Source organism: Rhinolophus sinicus, linkage group LG09 (genome assembly GCF_036562045.2).
Source record: "Rhinolophus sinicus isolate RSC01 linkage group LG09, ASM3656204v1, whole genome shotgun sequence".
In the NCBI taxonomy this organism is placed as follows: Eukaryota; Metazoa; Chordata; class Mammalia; order Chiroptera; family Rhinolophidae; genus Rhinolophus; species Rhinolophus sinicus.
This window is the reverse complement of record NC_133758.1, coordinates 6,445,967-6,460,976: the sequence shown is the minus strand read 5'-3', so window position 1 is coordinate 6,460,976 and position 15,010 is coordinate 6,445,967. Positions and strand designations below refer to the sequence as shown.

General features: G+C 35.0%; 1 protein-coding gene and 1 long non-coding RNA gene across 3 annotated transcripts in view; one reads left to right on the top strand and one right to left on the bottom strand.

Annotated features, from left to right (window-relative positions):
- Positions 1-15,010, bottom strand: part of LOC141573127 (uncharacterized) — a 339,255-nt gene that overhangs the window by 166,293 nt on the left and 157,952 nt on the right. The window lies entirely within an intron of this gene.
- Positions 1-15,010, top strand: part of CCDC102B (coiled-coil domain containing 102B) — a 199,622-nt gene that overhangs the window by 131,044 nt on the left and 53,568 nt on the right. The window lies entirely within an intron of this gene.

Sequence of the window (15,010 nt, the reverse complement as noted above, 5' to 3'; positions counted from 1 at the left end):
AAGAATGAGGTTTTGTGTACAAAGGGAACAATCATAAACATAATTGTTTAAAATAAAATCTAAATACAAAATAATTTTCTAGAAATAAATCTCAAAAATTGAAAATTAAATCTCAAATATTTTCAGTCAGAATTATGTAGGCCGTAACGCAGCAGAATTTAACAACAAATATTTATACAATAAAGTCTATGAAGTAGATATTCAAATCATCCTCCTAAATATGTAACTGTATCAGAAAAGAAAATTATTCATCAAATAATTATTCTGAAAGAGATTAGCATTTTTTTTTATAATGGCCCAAATCTAGAAATAATAAAAATTTTCATTGGCAATAATAATATTGTTAAATTAGTTGTGTTATTTCTCGGGTGAAAAACTATATACCATGTTTCCCCCCAAATAAGACCTAACCCGAAAATAAGCCCTAGCATTATTTTTCAGGATAACATCCCCTGAACATAAGCCCAAATGCGTCATTTGGAGCAAAAATTAATATAAGACACAGTCTTATTTTCAGGGAAACACAGTAGGAATAAAAAAGAACCAAAGCAAAGCACTGAAGAATATGAATGCACTTCACAGATATCATGTAGAATGAAAGAAACAGATATAAAAGAATGTAGTCCATGTGGTTTCATTTAGAGAAAATTTACAAACAGGCCTAATTGACCTACCATGACAGGAGGCAAACCAGCGTTTAATATGGTGAGGAGAAGGGACACAAGTGGCTTCTGCCATGTTGGTGACATTTTGTATCTTGATCTGGGTGGTGGGTTCATATGCATATCCACTTTTTAAAAATTTATTAAACAGTATAATTAGTATACTTTATGCTATATTTTATAAATAATTTAAAACTGTGTAGAATATGGTCAAAATGCTATCAGTAGTGGTAATCGTACAATAAAGTATACATGTAGGTTGATAAATTTCTGAAGAAAAAAATCATAGCAATATGTGTTGACTTAAGAGTATTGTAATTATTTCTGTGTTAGGTGCCAGATTCATGGCCCTGAAAGAAACACACCAGATCTTTGGCCTCATGGGGGTGTTGAATTAATTATTAAGGGACCAATACAGAGGTTTCTGAGGTTATATCATAACTTGTTCCTGCTACTAAGGAGATGAAAAATGGACCTTTAAAATGGAGCTCTAGATTGAGTAGGCTCTAGAATCAGTTAGAAAAAAAAGTGGGGAGATCAGAAAACAACTTTTCACACAGAAGGAGATTCTTTTGAGGATGAGAAACAAAGCCTGTGAGCTAGAGATAATGTGGTGTGACATAGCACATTTACCTGTTGATAAGATTGCATAGCCTATTCTAAAAAAATTCCATGCAGAATTTCTCAGATTAAGATGTATGACTCAATCGCTGTAGTCCAATAGTCTCAAGAATGTTATCTTCATTCATCCTTAACAATGTAAAAAAATGAAGCCCAATATATGAATATTTTTATTCATGATGTATTAGAATCAATAGTTTGTGTATTAGAGTTAATAGATACATATGTCTGTTTGTGTGTGTGTGTGTGTGTGTGTGTGTCACACATAAAGATAGATATATATTTAAGGAGTACACATACATATACCAGGACATATCTAAACACATTAAAATGTGATATTTTGTTCCTCCAACTATATCCAGGCTCACTCATTTGGCATGCATATCTCTCTTTGAAGACAACAGATATATCTAATTCTCTTTTCCAACAATAAAAATGTAGTTTTCATTTTCTAGTACATTTTAAAATTTTTATTAAAAAAAATAATGGCATTATATTTTAATTTTATATGGATGACACTGGCAATTAGGTACCATTTTTTGTTATAAAGCCAGTTTGTTTTTAATCATTGTAGTTTAGTGATTAGAATACGTTGTCTTTCCTTCTAGATTATAATCTCCTTCCGTAAGAAATAAACAGTTTTTTGGGGAGTAATAACTGATGAAAAATATTCTTTAAATGACTAAGAATCTAGGGAAATACCACAGAAACAATTTAATAACAGATTTCTGAATTTTATAATGTATCATACATGTCTATTTTGTTTCACAATTGTACATAACTATCCTGTAGATAGAAATTTTTAAATGTATTCACTTTTTTCCTAGTTAGCATCACAAACCACAAACATTTTCACCTAAAATATAGTTTTTGAAGTACTTTTGTCATCTGATTATATACGTATATTATTCAGTTTCCATTCTTAGTAATTTTTTTATTCTATAATTGGAAGTATTCATTAATTTGGGAGGTATCCTAAAGGGTGACTAAGTAATTTTTAAGTATAATTTATATAATTTGGATGAATATATGAACTCTTTCAGATATTTAGTAAATTTCAGACATTAAATAAATCATTCTTTCACTCCCATAATCTTTCTCTGCATGCCAGAGTGAAGTGGACATTTGGCAAGTGACCAGTTAATTTGATCAATGCAGATGACAAACAATATTATGCAGGAAAAATGTCACTTGGCAGCTTAAGTCAAGTCTTAATGGACCAAATGGTTTGATGCAACTACAGGGCTAGTTCAGTTACCTTGTATGAACTGACCCTGTAAAATCCACAGAAATGGGAGGAGGTGGACATAGGAACTCAAGCAAACCTTTTCAACTTTAATTATTTGCAAGCGTGTGAGCAGGGGGATTGGATCCGTCTCAACTACATATGCAACCATATGCATATTTTTTCCGAACTACATATGCCAACAACATACTGTGTTTCCCCGAAAATAAGACCTAACCAGAAAATAAGCCCTAGCATGATTTTTCAGGATAACATCCCCTGAACACAAGCCCTAATGCGTCTTTTGGAGCAAAAATTAATATAAGACCTGGTTTTATTTTGGGGAAACATGGTAATAACAGAGTCTTCTACTATCATAATTTGAAGTGAAAAGTCTAAAAACTGTCTACACTTTGGACTGTTTGATTAATCCACCAAGTTGCACATGGGAAAGAAAGCAGTTATATTTTCTTCACTTGACTGCCTAAAAAAAATTCCATCCTTCATTCAAACTTAAAATCTAGGACTAGTAGAGCATGTCTGCGTTATTACCAGATGTTAACGTAAGGTCTATTTATGAGTGCCTAAGAAATCCAGGCCATCAATAATCAAAGTTTCAGTCTCTCATCCAGGTCAAAGCCCCTGCATATGTTGGGTTTGGCCCTAGGCAGGGAAGCCTGCAGTGGGACTGGCAGTGTCTGTGTCTCTCGTTCCCACTTTGCTCTCACACGCCTCCCCCCACTAGGCTGCCTCTGGCTTTTTCAGGGCTGGAGTAGACGGCTGGAAAAGAGGAAAGAAAGGAAAAGTCCTAGGCTCTGGCATGGATGTTCAGACCTTGGGACTCCAGGGGCCGCTAGATGCTCAAAGGCTGTGTCTGCCACTGGGATCCTCTCCCTGTTACCCACTGACCACCCCATGCTGCCTTCTTCTACAGCCCCTTTCACATGGCGTCCTTGGCATCTTCTCCCCCAGCCAACTGGTCCTTCAGATGGGGTATTTTTTCCCCTTAATGGTGAAGTTCAGCCCCTCTCTGCAGGGCCCACTCATGACTCATCCTAATGACTGCTGCTTATTGGAACAAATTCTGAACATGTAGGAAATTACCAGTGAGGACCTCCCTGCCCTGTGGCAGCAGGGTGCTTTGACTTTTCCCGGCGTGAGTGAGGCACCCATCTGTCCCACAATACAGCTGACACATGTTATGGTTTCTCTGAGCCCCCTTGATTTTGCTTCACGTGGGGCAGGTAACCTCCCCCTCTTTCCCAAGGCAGAGAAAAGGGGCCAAAGGGCTCAAGTATCACGCCTGTTGTCTCAAAGGGCTCAGGTATCAGGCCATTCACCCATTATACACCCCCCAGGTGGGGCAGGGTCTAATGGCCAGGACCAGATTTCTCAGTATCCCAACCCTTTTATTTTTCTTTCTAATTATTTTATGTGTTTGTTTTAGGATGAGAGGAAGCTAAAATTCCTTTGTTTACAGTGTTGATGCCTTAGGTAAAACTGGACAAGAGGAAAAACCCTATTTCTTGTATATCTTGTTACTGTGTGTACACATACATACTTGAAATCATTATGCACATAAAATTGTGCATTTTTATTCCTCATTATATTAGCCTCATTTTTTTGTGTCATAAAAATTGTTCCCATATAATTTAAAGGCATACAATATTATACTGTAAGGACTAATTATAATTTATTCAATGAGGGCCTGATTATATAGATTATTTTCAATACTTATTAGAAGAAATAACAGAGTGAATATTTTTGAACCTAAATATACTTTCATATATACCTTGGTATTTTCCTAGAATAATTGTTATGATATATAGGATAGATTTTAAGAACTGGTGTTACATTTTGGTAAATTATCCTCTCCCAAAAAAGTCACGAAAAGGATTCTTTCACAATTCACTAATGAATGCTTATTTGTCAGAGACAAGCTCCATTATTTAGTTTTTATATTTCTCTACATTTCTGGATTATTGGCAATTATTGACTCCCTTGGAAAGACACACATCCTTGGACAAAAATATGTTGAATTTTTTGCTCTCCTGTAATACTTTAAAAATGAAGATTAACATATAAAAAGTAAAATTAAAATTCACCGCAATACATTTACATTTTCCTTCAGCAATGTACGAGACTGTCATTTTAACCATTTCTATATGAATATTCTTGTTCATTTAAAAAAATTCTTTGGGTTGTTGTGTTCCCTTTTCCGTGAGTTTTCTTTCTTTGTATATCTTGATCTTAACTTCTGGATTATTTCCTAATTTCATGTTTGCGAACACTTACTATCGTTTTATTTCTATTTGCCTTCTGACTGCTCCCTTATTCTCTCCTCTGTTGGTCTTTCTGCTCTTTCTCTTCCATAAGTGAAACTAGGTATCGTTTGGATGTCGGGTCTGTAAACTCAGCACACAAGTCTATTCATTTCATTTAAATTATTTATTTCCTAGAACTATGAGCAAAAGCAATAGCCTTATCCATCAGGAGAGTTTGCTGTGGGCAGAACCACTGTCACATAAAAGGGCTGCAGGGAGGACTCAGGAAGTTCTGATTTATCAAATGATATTAAGCAATTTCAACACAAAAAAAACATTTCCTCTGAACATTTGTAGCTTTGCAATTACAGAGCGCTGAGTGTGGGTAGGGGAAGGCTGGGAACTTTAGTTATAGAGTGCTACTTGGCTAAGTGGGCATGGCTTTAAGAAAAACTGTGTAGGAGTAATACATTCCCCGCTGAGAATGAGTCAGTGAGCTCTCTTTCAAGTCCCCATGGGGGCCTGTAAAATAGAAAAGAACTTGTGATTCCATCTACAATTTTAGTGACTAACCATTAAGGGTTTAACTTAATATTTTTATGTTCTTTAGAGAGAGAGAAGGCTGTACGAATACTAAATTACATTTGAAACTTACAGTTACGGTTTAGCTACAGGGTTAATAGCCATATTTGCAATTCTTTAGAAATCTTTAAATATTACGCAGTCAGGACATGTGTTATAAGAGATGAAATGGTTTGCCTGCTGTTGTAGAACTTTGTTATTTGTAGATTTAATTAGTGATTAATGCCTGTTATGAAATGGAGTCTAAAGGGACATTAGTTTTATTTAGCCTATCTCATCAGACTAATTTACATCTGTGCATGAGATACACGTGAGGTATACTCACTAAGTACATATACAAACACGTATATAAATATGAGGTAAAAACATATATAAGCTTGCCGATTAGTCCCTGTAATTTTTCTCTTTAATATTTCCAGGTACATTTGAACGCCAGTCTAGAGTTAGAAGACCTTGATCATTTTTCCTTTTACTTTCCTCTTGATTCAGTTCTCTGAAATAACCAATAGTCACTACATATCAACATCTAAATAATCCATACAATTGCTTGACAAAGAAGTTCAGGCCTCCCATGGCAACCCCGTTATATAGAACAGGGCCCTGAATACTTGCATTATGCTCATTCATTGTTGCATTCGTACAGATAATGAGTATCAGCCACTGTCCTCCCGCCAATCCAAATAAGATCTGTATTGACAATGAGTTCATGGAGAAGGTCAGAGTCACCTCTTAGGCTCAGAAGCCTTGTGGCTGGACTCTGCAGGTCCATTCCTGCTTCTTCCACTTCTTTTCACTTGGGCCTGGGGACTGCTGTGAATGTCTTTCTTCACATTTGAGGGACGTTGCCAACCTGCTGTCCAGTGTCCGTGCCCACTTACTTCCTGCAGTGTGCTGCCACACTGCTTGGGTTTTAAATAGATGTTCTTGATGGCTGGGTATGCTCTGAAATACTTTATATAGGAGCCAGATTATAGATTCCTCTAAGGTTTGGGAAAACTTATCTCAAATGTTTTCTGAGCCTTTTTTGTTCAACTTTTTAATGATCATTCATTCTATTTTTCTAATTTTTCTCAGTTCAGTTTTTGATAAAGTATATTTAAAAAACTCCATTTCTTTTGTCTTTGTATATGTTGCCATAATATATTTCTTAGGGTTCTTAAATCATTTATAAATTATCTACTCTATCTCCATCCATTCCTGGTATTACTAATTTTTTCCTCCTGTCATTTTTCAAATCAATCTTCTTAGACTTTTACCCATTTTTATATGAATATTCTTGTTCATTTAAAAAAATTCTTTGGGTTGTTGTGTTCCCTTTTCCGTGAGTTTTCTTTCTTTGTATATCTTGATCTTAACTTCTGGATTATTTCCTAATTTCATGTTTGTGAACACTTACTATCGTTTTATTTCTATTTGCCTTTCTGACTGCTCCCTTATTCTCTCCTCTGTTGGTCTTTCTGCTCTTTCTCTTCCATAAGTGAAACTAGGAATCGTTTGGATGTCGGGTCTGTAAACTCAGCACACAAGTCTATTCATTTCATTTAAATTATTTATTTCCTAGAACTATGAGCAAAAGCAATAGCCTTATCCATCAGGAGAGTTTGCTGTGGGCAGAACCACTGTCACATAAAAGGGCTGCAGGGAGGACTCAGGAAGTTCTGATTTATCAAATGATATTAAGCAATTTCAACAAAAAAAAACATTTCCTCTGAACGTTTGTAGCTTTGCAATTACAGAGCGCTGAGTGTGGGTAGGGGAAGGCTGGGAACTTTAGTTATAGAGTGCTACTTGGCTAAGTGGGCATGGCTTTAAGAAAAACTGTGTAGGAGTAATACATTCCCCGCTGAGAATGAGTCAGTGAGCTCTCTTTCAAGTCCCCATGGGGGCCTGTAAAATAGAAAAGAACTTGTGATTCCATCTACAATTTTAGTGACTAACCATTAAGGGTTTAACTTAATATTTTTATGTTCTTTAGAGAGAGAGAAGGCTGTACGAATACTAAATTACATTTGAAACTTACAGTTACGGTTTAGCTACAGGGTTAATAGCCATATTTGCAATTCTTTAGAAATCTTTAAATATTACGCAGTCAGGACATGTGTTATAAGAGATGAAATGGTTTGCCTGCTGTTGTAGAACTTTGTTATTTGTAGATTTAATTAGTGATTAATGCCTGTTATGAAATGGAGTCTAAAGGGACATTAGTTTTATTTAGCCTATCTCATCAGACTAATTTACATCTGTGCATGAGATACACGTGAGGTATACTCACTAAGTACATATACAAACACGTATATAAATATGAGGTAAAAACATATATAAGCTTGCCGATTAGTCCCTGTAATTTTTCTCTTTAATATTTCCAGGTACATTTGAACGCCAGTCTAGAGTTAGAAGACCTTGATCATTTTTCCTTTTACTTTCCTCTTGATTCAGTTCTCTGAAATAACCAGTCGTCACTACGTATCAACATCTAAATAATCCATACAATTGCTTGACAAAGAAGTTCAGGCCTCCCATGGCAACCCTGTTATATAGAACAGGGCCCTGAATACTTGCATTATGCTCATTCATTGTTGCATTCGTACAGATAATGAGTATCAGCCACTGTCCTTCTGCCAATCCAAATAAGATCTGTATTGACAGTGGGTTCATGGAGAAGGTCAGAGTCACCTCTTAGGCTCAGAAGCCTTGTGGCTGGACTCTGCAGGTCCGTTCCTGCTTCTTCCACTTCTTTTCACTTGGGCCTGGGGACTGCTGTGAATGTCTTTCTTCACATTTGAGGGACGTTGCCAACCTGCTGTCCAGTGTCCGTGCCCACTTACTTCCTGCAGTGTGCTGCCACACTGCTTGGGTTTTAAATAGATGTTCTTGATGGCTGGGTATGCTCTGAAATACTTTATATAGGAGCCAGATTATAGATTCCTCTAAGGTTTGGGAAAACTTATCTCAAATGTTTTCTGAGCCTTTTTTGTTCAACTTTTTAATGATCATTCATTCTATTTTTCTAATTTTTCTCAGTTCAGTTTTTGATAAAGTATATTTAAAAAACTCAATTTCTTTTGTCTTTGTATATGTTGCTATAATATATTTCTTAGGGTTCTTAAATCATTTATAAATTATCTACTCTATCTCCATCCATTCCTGGTATTACTAATTTTTTCCTCCTGTCATTTTTCAAATCAATCTTCTTAGACTTTTACCCATTTTTATATGTAATTTTAAAAGGAACATGTTTTCTCTTCATTTCTTTATTTTTGTTAATTCTTTTTGTTTTGCTTTCAGTTTTTAAAAATCTGTTTAACTGTCCCAAGTTGCATGATTTGTAATTTAATTCATTTATTTTCAATCATCATTTTATTTACTAAATGTATCTAATACTATAAATTGGCCTCTAAGCATTGGTCTAGCTGAATCTTGCATAGTGTATGAGGTGGCATCATAAAATATGGTGAATGTTTAAATTTAAAAAAAAATTACAGTAAAAGACACATTGCCATTAATCCCTCAAAATACTACCCCTCGCTTAAACACACTTATCCCTTCATTCTTGCCACTTTCTGAAGCAGTTCTGGAAGTCCTCTTTCATGAGTGTCTTTAGTTGTGCTGTCGTGGCTGCCTCGATGTCCTGAATCAATTCAAAACGTTTACCTTTCATGGTCATTTTAACTTCGGGGAAGAGCTAGAAGTCGCACTGTGCCAGATCCAGTGACTAGGTGGATGAGGACACACCATAATGATTTTATTTGACAGAAACTGCCATACCAGAAGTGATGTGTGACACGCAGTGTTGTCATGATGGAGGATGAAGTAGAGGGGCTCACAAAGGAGGACTTCCAGAACTGCTTCAGAAAGTGGCAAGAACGATGGGATAAGTGTGTTCAAAGTGAGGGGGAATATTTTGAGGGAGATTAATAGCAATGTGTCTTTTACTGTAATATATTATTTTAATTTAAACATTCACCATATTTTTTAATCACACCTCATATACATATACATGAATACACACACACACACACACACACACACACACACACTGTTTGAATTTAGCTATTCTTTTGGCAGAGATGGGTACATGAAGAACCTACTTCCTCTTCTTCCTGGGCACATATGTGTGTGGCTTTCCCAGTCACCCTTCACTTATTGGTGATCATGTGTGTAAGTCATGGCCAAAGGCATGTGGGTGAAAGTGATGGCTGCACTTCAGGGCTGGTCATTGTGGACTTGTGAAGTGAAGTAATATTCTAGTGTACGTGTCAAGTAGACAGTGGATATGCAAGCCTGGACTTCAGTATCTGTCTTTTAATCCTTTATCATAGTTGGAGTCTTTTCGTAATTCTTTGCTGTATTCCATATAATCTAATTCTGATCTGTTGTTTAGTTCATTAGTTTCCTCCTCAATAACGTCTAACCTATTTAATCCATCCATTGACTTTTTAATTTCTAGAACTGCATTTGGCTTTTCAAGAAGTTCTACTTGGTTCTTTTCCAAATCTGCTTTCTGTTGTCTCAGTGTATTGTTATTTTCTTATAATTTATGTTCCTTTAATCTTTTAATGATATGATTGTTTTATAGCATTTTCAGATTTCTGTAGCTCAAATTCTTGGGATGCTACTTTTCCTATTTTTGTTTATTCCCCTTCACATTGAATCATTACTTGTTATGGTTTGAAACTTTGTTTTTTAGCTAGTTTTGCCCTTAGATTGATTTTTCTGTGGGCCCATGAACCCCAGGCTCTTGAGTCATTTGGAGTTTGTTTGTTCCATGTATTCCAAAGGTTTCACTTGGCAATTAGGTTGAGCTTGCAACTTGGTGGTTACCTTTGCTCCTCTATAGCAGGGCTTGCCGAAGTCTTTGAGTTGTGATTTTTTTTTTTTTTATGAGAGTAATTTGTTTATACTCTGTCATGGGAAGAAGCAAGCTTGCTTTTTCACTTGGGTGTAATATCACATCTACTGAACGAACATGAACATTAAAACATAAGCACTACATGTTAGGCCTTATATCTTTGTCCCATTTTTTACTTTCTCAGAGTGTAATGATATTTGTATGCATTGTAGCAAAAAGCATTGTTTAAGTTTTCCATATCATTGGAATTATTAGTGCAATAAATCTTGTTACAGTTATAATGTCTATTAGACATCCAAATGTAGATGTCAAGTAGATAGTTGGGTATGCAACTCTAGACCTCAGTATTCAATTGAATTGTGTGTGTGTGTGTGTGTGTGTGTGTGTGATCATAATCCTTATAAAATAGAGAACCCTGTTGAGAGTTCAAGTGGGTTAGAGATATGGTAGGTGAGTGATGTGTTTGGCTTTCTAGAGGTCATTAGTGACCTTGAGAAAGAAGACTAGTTTTCTGGAATCACATGAATAAGTACTAATGAATAGAATTAAATAAATAATTGAGGATGGACACGTGGATAAAACAACTACAGAAAATTCTGTCAGAAAGTTTTACTTTGAAGGGGACTAGAGATATGCTATATCTTAAATTGGTCATAGAATCAAAAAGGTTTCTGTTTGTTTTTTTGTTTATTTTTCTTTCTTTCTTTTTTATGCAAAGTCCTTGACTTTTACAATTAGTTAATATCTAAGTCTTTTCAAATCTTTCATTTTTGTCTTGTGTTACCTTCAAATGTGCCCCTATCACACATATTCTTGCACTGACTAAACTCTGTTCCTATTAGTTGTTCAGTTGCCTACATCTAAAACTTCATCTATGAGGGTAGAAACAGTGACTGTTTAGTTCACACTAACCACCAGCAACTTGTAGTGTATCAGAATGCTGCACAAGGGCAAAGGTGGTTTTTAAAATCACTTTAACAGGTAGATTGTTTAAGGTTGGAGACAAAGAGTATGTATTATTTTACTATTGATATGGTACATACGTTTTGGGAACAGTAAAAATGTAATACGTGGAATGACATTCTATTTACTCACTACAGAACAGACATTAATACATTGACTGCTTACTGTGTATATTCCTCCATGTTCTTCCATGTGCAGCCAATGATTAGAGTATAGTGAGGACAGTATATTCTTGTGATAATAATAAGCAGCAGCTATGAATAAAACACACACACACACACACACACACACACATATATATATATGAACAGTGAACTTTGAAGTGAACAGTGCACTTCAAATGCCCGAAGGTAACCAACATCCCTTCTATTTAATTACATTGCCCAAAGAAAGTCACATGGCCATACCTTAGTTTGTCAGGGGGATGCATAATCACCCTTTTAGAGAGGAGCATCAAACATTTGTGAAAAACAATACAGGCTACCAAAGTTTGCAATGCAGAAATATGGAAAGAGCCCAGTCCCTGATGAAGTTCTCGAACTGCTAAATTAACCAACTAGTGAAGTCACTTCTAGGATTTTTTTATGTAAGGTGAAACATGTTCTTGTTTTGTTTTGTTTCTTGTTAGTTACAGGAAAGATATTAACTGATTCAGCCTCATTGTAATCTTCTCCTTATTGGTTTCTCTATTTCTGTCATTCAAGTGAGACAGAAGTTACTTTTCCTTTTAGAAACTCGATCTTTCACTCTCTTGATCAATGTTTTCCTTTACTTTCCATGTCCCTCTTCCACCATTTAAAACAAAACTTAGAATTTCAATCTCTGTATACCAGGACTTTAAGATCTTTACGCAGTCTGCCCATATCACCTTGCTCCTCCCCCCACCCATTCCTCCATACTTAATGCTCCATTTTTCACTTTGTTAAAAGCTTTCCCACATGCCCATGCCTTCCTCCCTCCGATATGTCACCTTCATGTCATCTTGCGTTCAATGTTATCTTTGTCTTTTACTTTTTAATAAAAGTCTGTCCATAAAAAATATATGAAGTAATATTCCCCCAAGCATGTCTCCACATATATTTTCACGAAGATAGTATTTTAGATCTATCAGATTAACCAGAACAAAATAAAAATAAATAGCAGTTGATATATAAGAATAAATAAATCTTATGCTCTTATCATTTAGTAGTAATTCAACAATTTATGATGATGTAAGTGATGTGTACACAAAGGACATATTTTAAACAACACGATTATTCTTTTTATTTGTCATTTGAAAAATCCTATCAATTTTCTACCCCTAAAAATGTGTTTAAAATGTTACTTATATTTTAAACACTGGGAAAAAATACGTATTTCAAGTAATTGTGGACAGTCATGGATTTTAATCTTTTTTTTAGTTAATCCTAAACTTAAGATAATTAAAAATTGATAGAATTAAAATTTAAGAAGGGTAAGTTTAGTTTAAAAACCTAATAATATTTTAGAAAATAATATTAAATGATATGTTGGCAAATTGGAAAAGTGATCATCCTTAGAAAAATTGTTTGATGTATTTGGTGCTTGAAAATTAAACGTATGTGTACACACACACATGTTTTATAGGTAAATCGAGGTCACATCTTTTCTGTTAGTAACAGGTTTGACTATCTTTCTAAGGTCTTTACAGTATTTTCACTATTATTTCCCAAATTCTACAATTAGAGGTCCAATTTCCTACAGACCTGACAACTAGTTAGGTTAATTTTCACATCCCCACACAATTTTAAATTGCTTTTACTTTTCATATATAGGTGCATTAATTGTCTACTGACTACCTAGTAGGAAAATAGAATCTTAAATGCATAAATAGGTATAAATTTCAACCTGTGATAAAGGCTATGAAGGAAATGAAAAAGTCAGATGAAAGATAATTTTAAAATAATACTATGAATCATTGTTTACATTTGGTTAATCAAGAAAGCATCTCAGAAGAAATTATATTTAAACTAGGACCTGAATGATAATTACAAAAGATTGAAGTTAAGAAATAACATGTATTATAATACTTTAATATTTCCTGTATGCCATTTTGCTTTTCCTTCAAATAGATACACATAAACTTATTTGATTCATTTTTACCAGCCTCTCATTGTATCACTTTAAGTTATAAGAAAATGTATTTTAGTCCCTTCAGCTTCCTACAATCAAAATCGTTTAAGTCTCAATACTTTATGTAGCAGCTAAAAAAATTAATTCTAGGTAGAAAGCAATATCCTTACTTAGAAGAGCATGAACTAATACATGAGTTTATCAGCCATATACAAATGTAAAGCCTGCTGTCAAATCCTATACATCATTAGAGAATCAGTCTATTTGAGAAACTAACATTATCCTATCAAAAATATTTGTATATAAACATTGTATATGTTTATTTTCTATATCGAGACCCAATATTATTCATAGCCACTTATAAAAGGACTGTGAGTCATGTGTACTGTCAGGTTGTATAGCTTTTGATTTACAGAGGATTATACACTGACAGGTAATCTGAAGTACCATGTGTTTTTGAGAATTAAAGAAGAAACCCATCTCTCTCCAGAGAGTAAAATGGGGGTGGTGGTGAGTTAATGAATTAAAACGTTAAAGAATTTGTGAAGCCTTGGAAGATAATGCCTGAAAAGAAGATTAAAGCCAGCCATGGTATATTGTTCTGATAAAATGAAAAGTGTAGCTAGGTTGGCCATAAGCAATTTGTGTAAACGGAGACTGAATCGGGAAAATAGAAAAAACAGTAGAGAGTAGGTGTGTGAAGAATTTAGTGTATAGTAGGTATTTGGCTAATTCCTTTCACTCCAAACTGATTAAAAAAAGAAAAATCTTTGTATTGATAAAATATTTTTTCTCCTAAAGTGATACCCAGTTTTCACCTTTATTAGACTTTCTAGAAAGTAAAGGTGTCCTGTGAACATAATTAAAATGTTTGGCTATATATAGATAAAATATGATATATTTTCTCAAGTAACAAAACATGGCCAGGCCAGGTTAGCAAACCTCAGCTGTAAACAGGACGCCCCAACTGGCCCAGAATGTTGTGCCACCCTCACCCCGTACCCGCCAGCATATATATTCCTTGTGTATTTTTAAGCGCTAAAAAAAAAATTCTAGACCATCTCTTCCCACTCAGGGAGACTTCTCATATTTCATTGATCAGTTTGGTTCCCTTCTACTTTCTTAAACGACAGTTACTGGCAAGAGTAAAGCTTACTACACTTGGCATATACTAGTGGTCCTCAAATTTTATGCTGAATCAGAGACATTAGGAAAGCTTCTTAAACCCAACGTTGCTGGGCCCCAAGTAGGTCTTGGATGGAGTTCCCAGGTGCTGCTGAAGTCTTGGCAACCATGCGCTGAGAACAGACTTTGACTAATACATACCGTGTTTCCTCGAAAATAAGACCTAGCCAGACCATCAGATCTAATGCATCTTTTGGAGCAAAAATTGATATAAGACCCGGTCTTATTTTACTATAATATAAGACCGGGTCTTAAATAATATAATATGATATAGTATAGTATAATATAATGTAATATAATATAATACAGCATAATTAATGTAATATAATATACCAGGTCTTATATTAATTTTTGCTCTAAAAGACACATTAGAACTGGTCCAGCTAGGTCTTATTTTCAGGGAAACACGGTATCCAACTCCTGGGCCTGAGAATAAGGCGACCTTCCCAGAGCAATTGGTCAAGCAGTAGAGCAAGAATGCTAGGGGTCTACCTACAAGGGTGACACAAGGTTTCCTTCCTTCCTACCTCCCTCTTTTCTGTCTGTCTGTCTGTCTTTCTATATATAC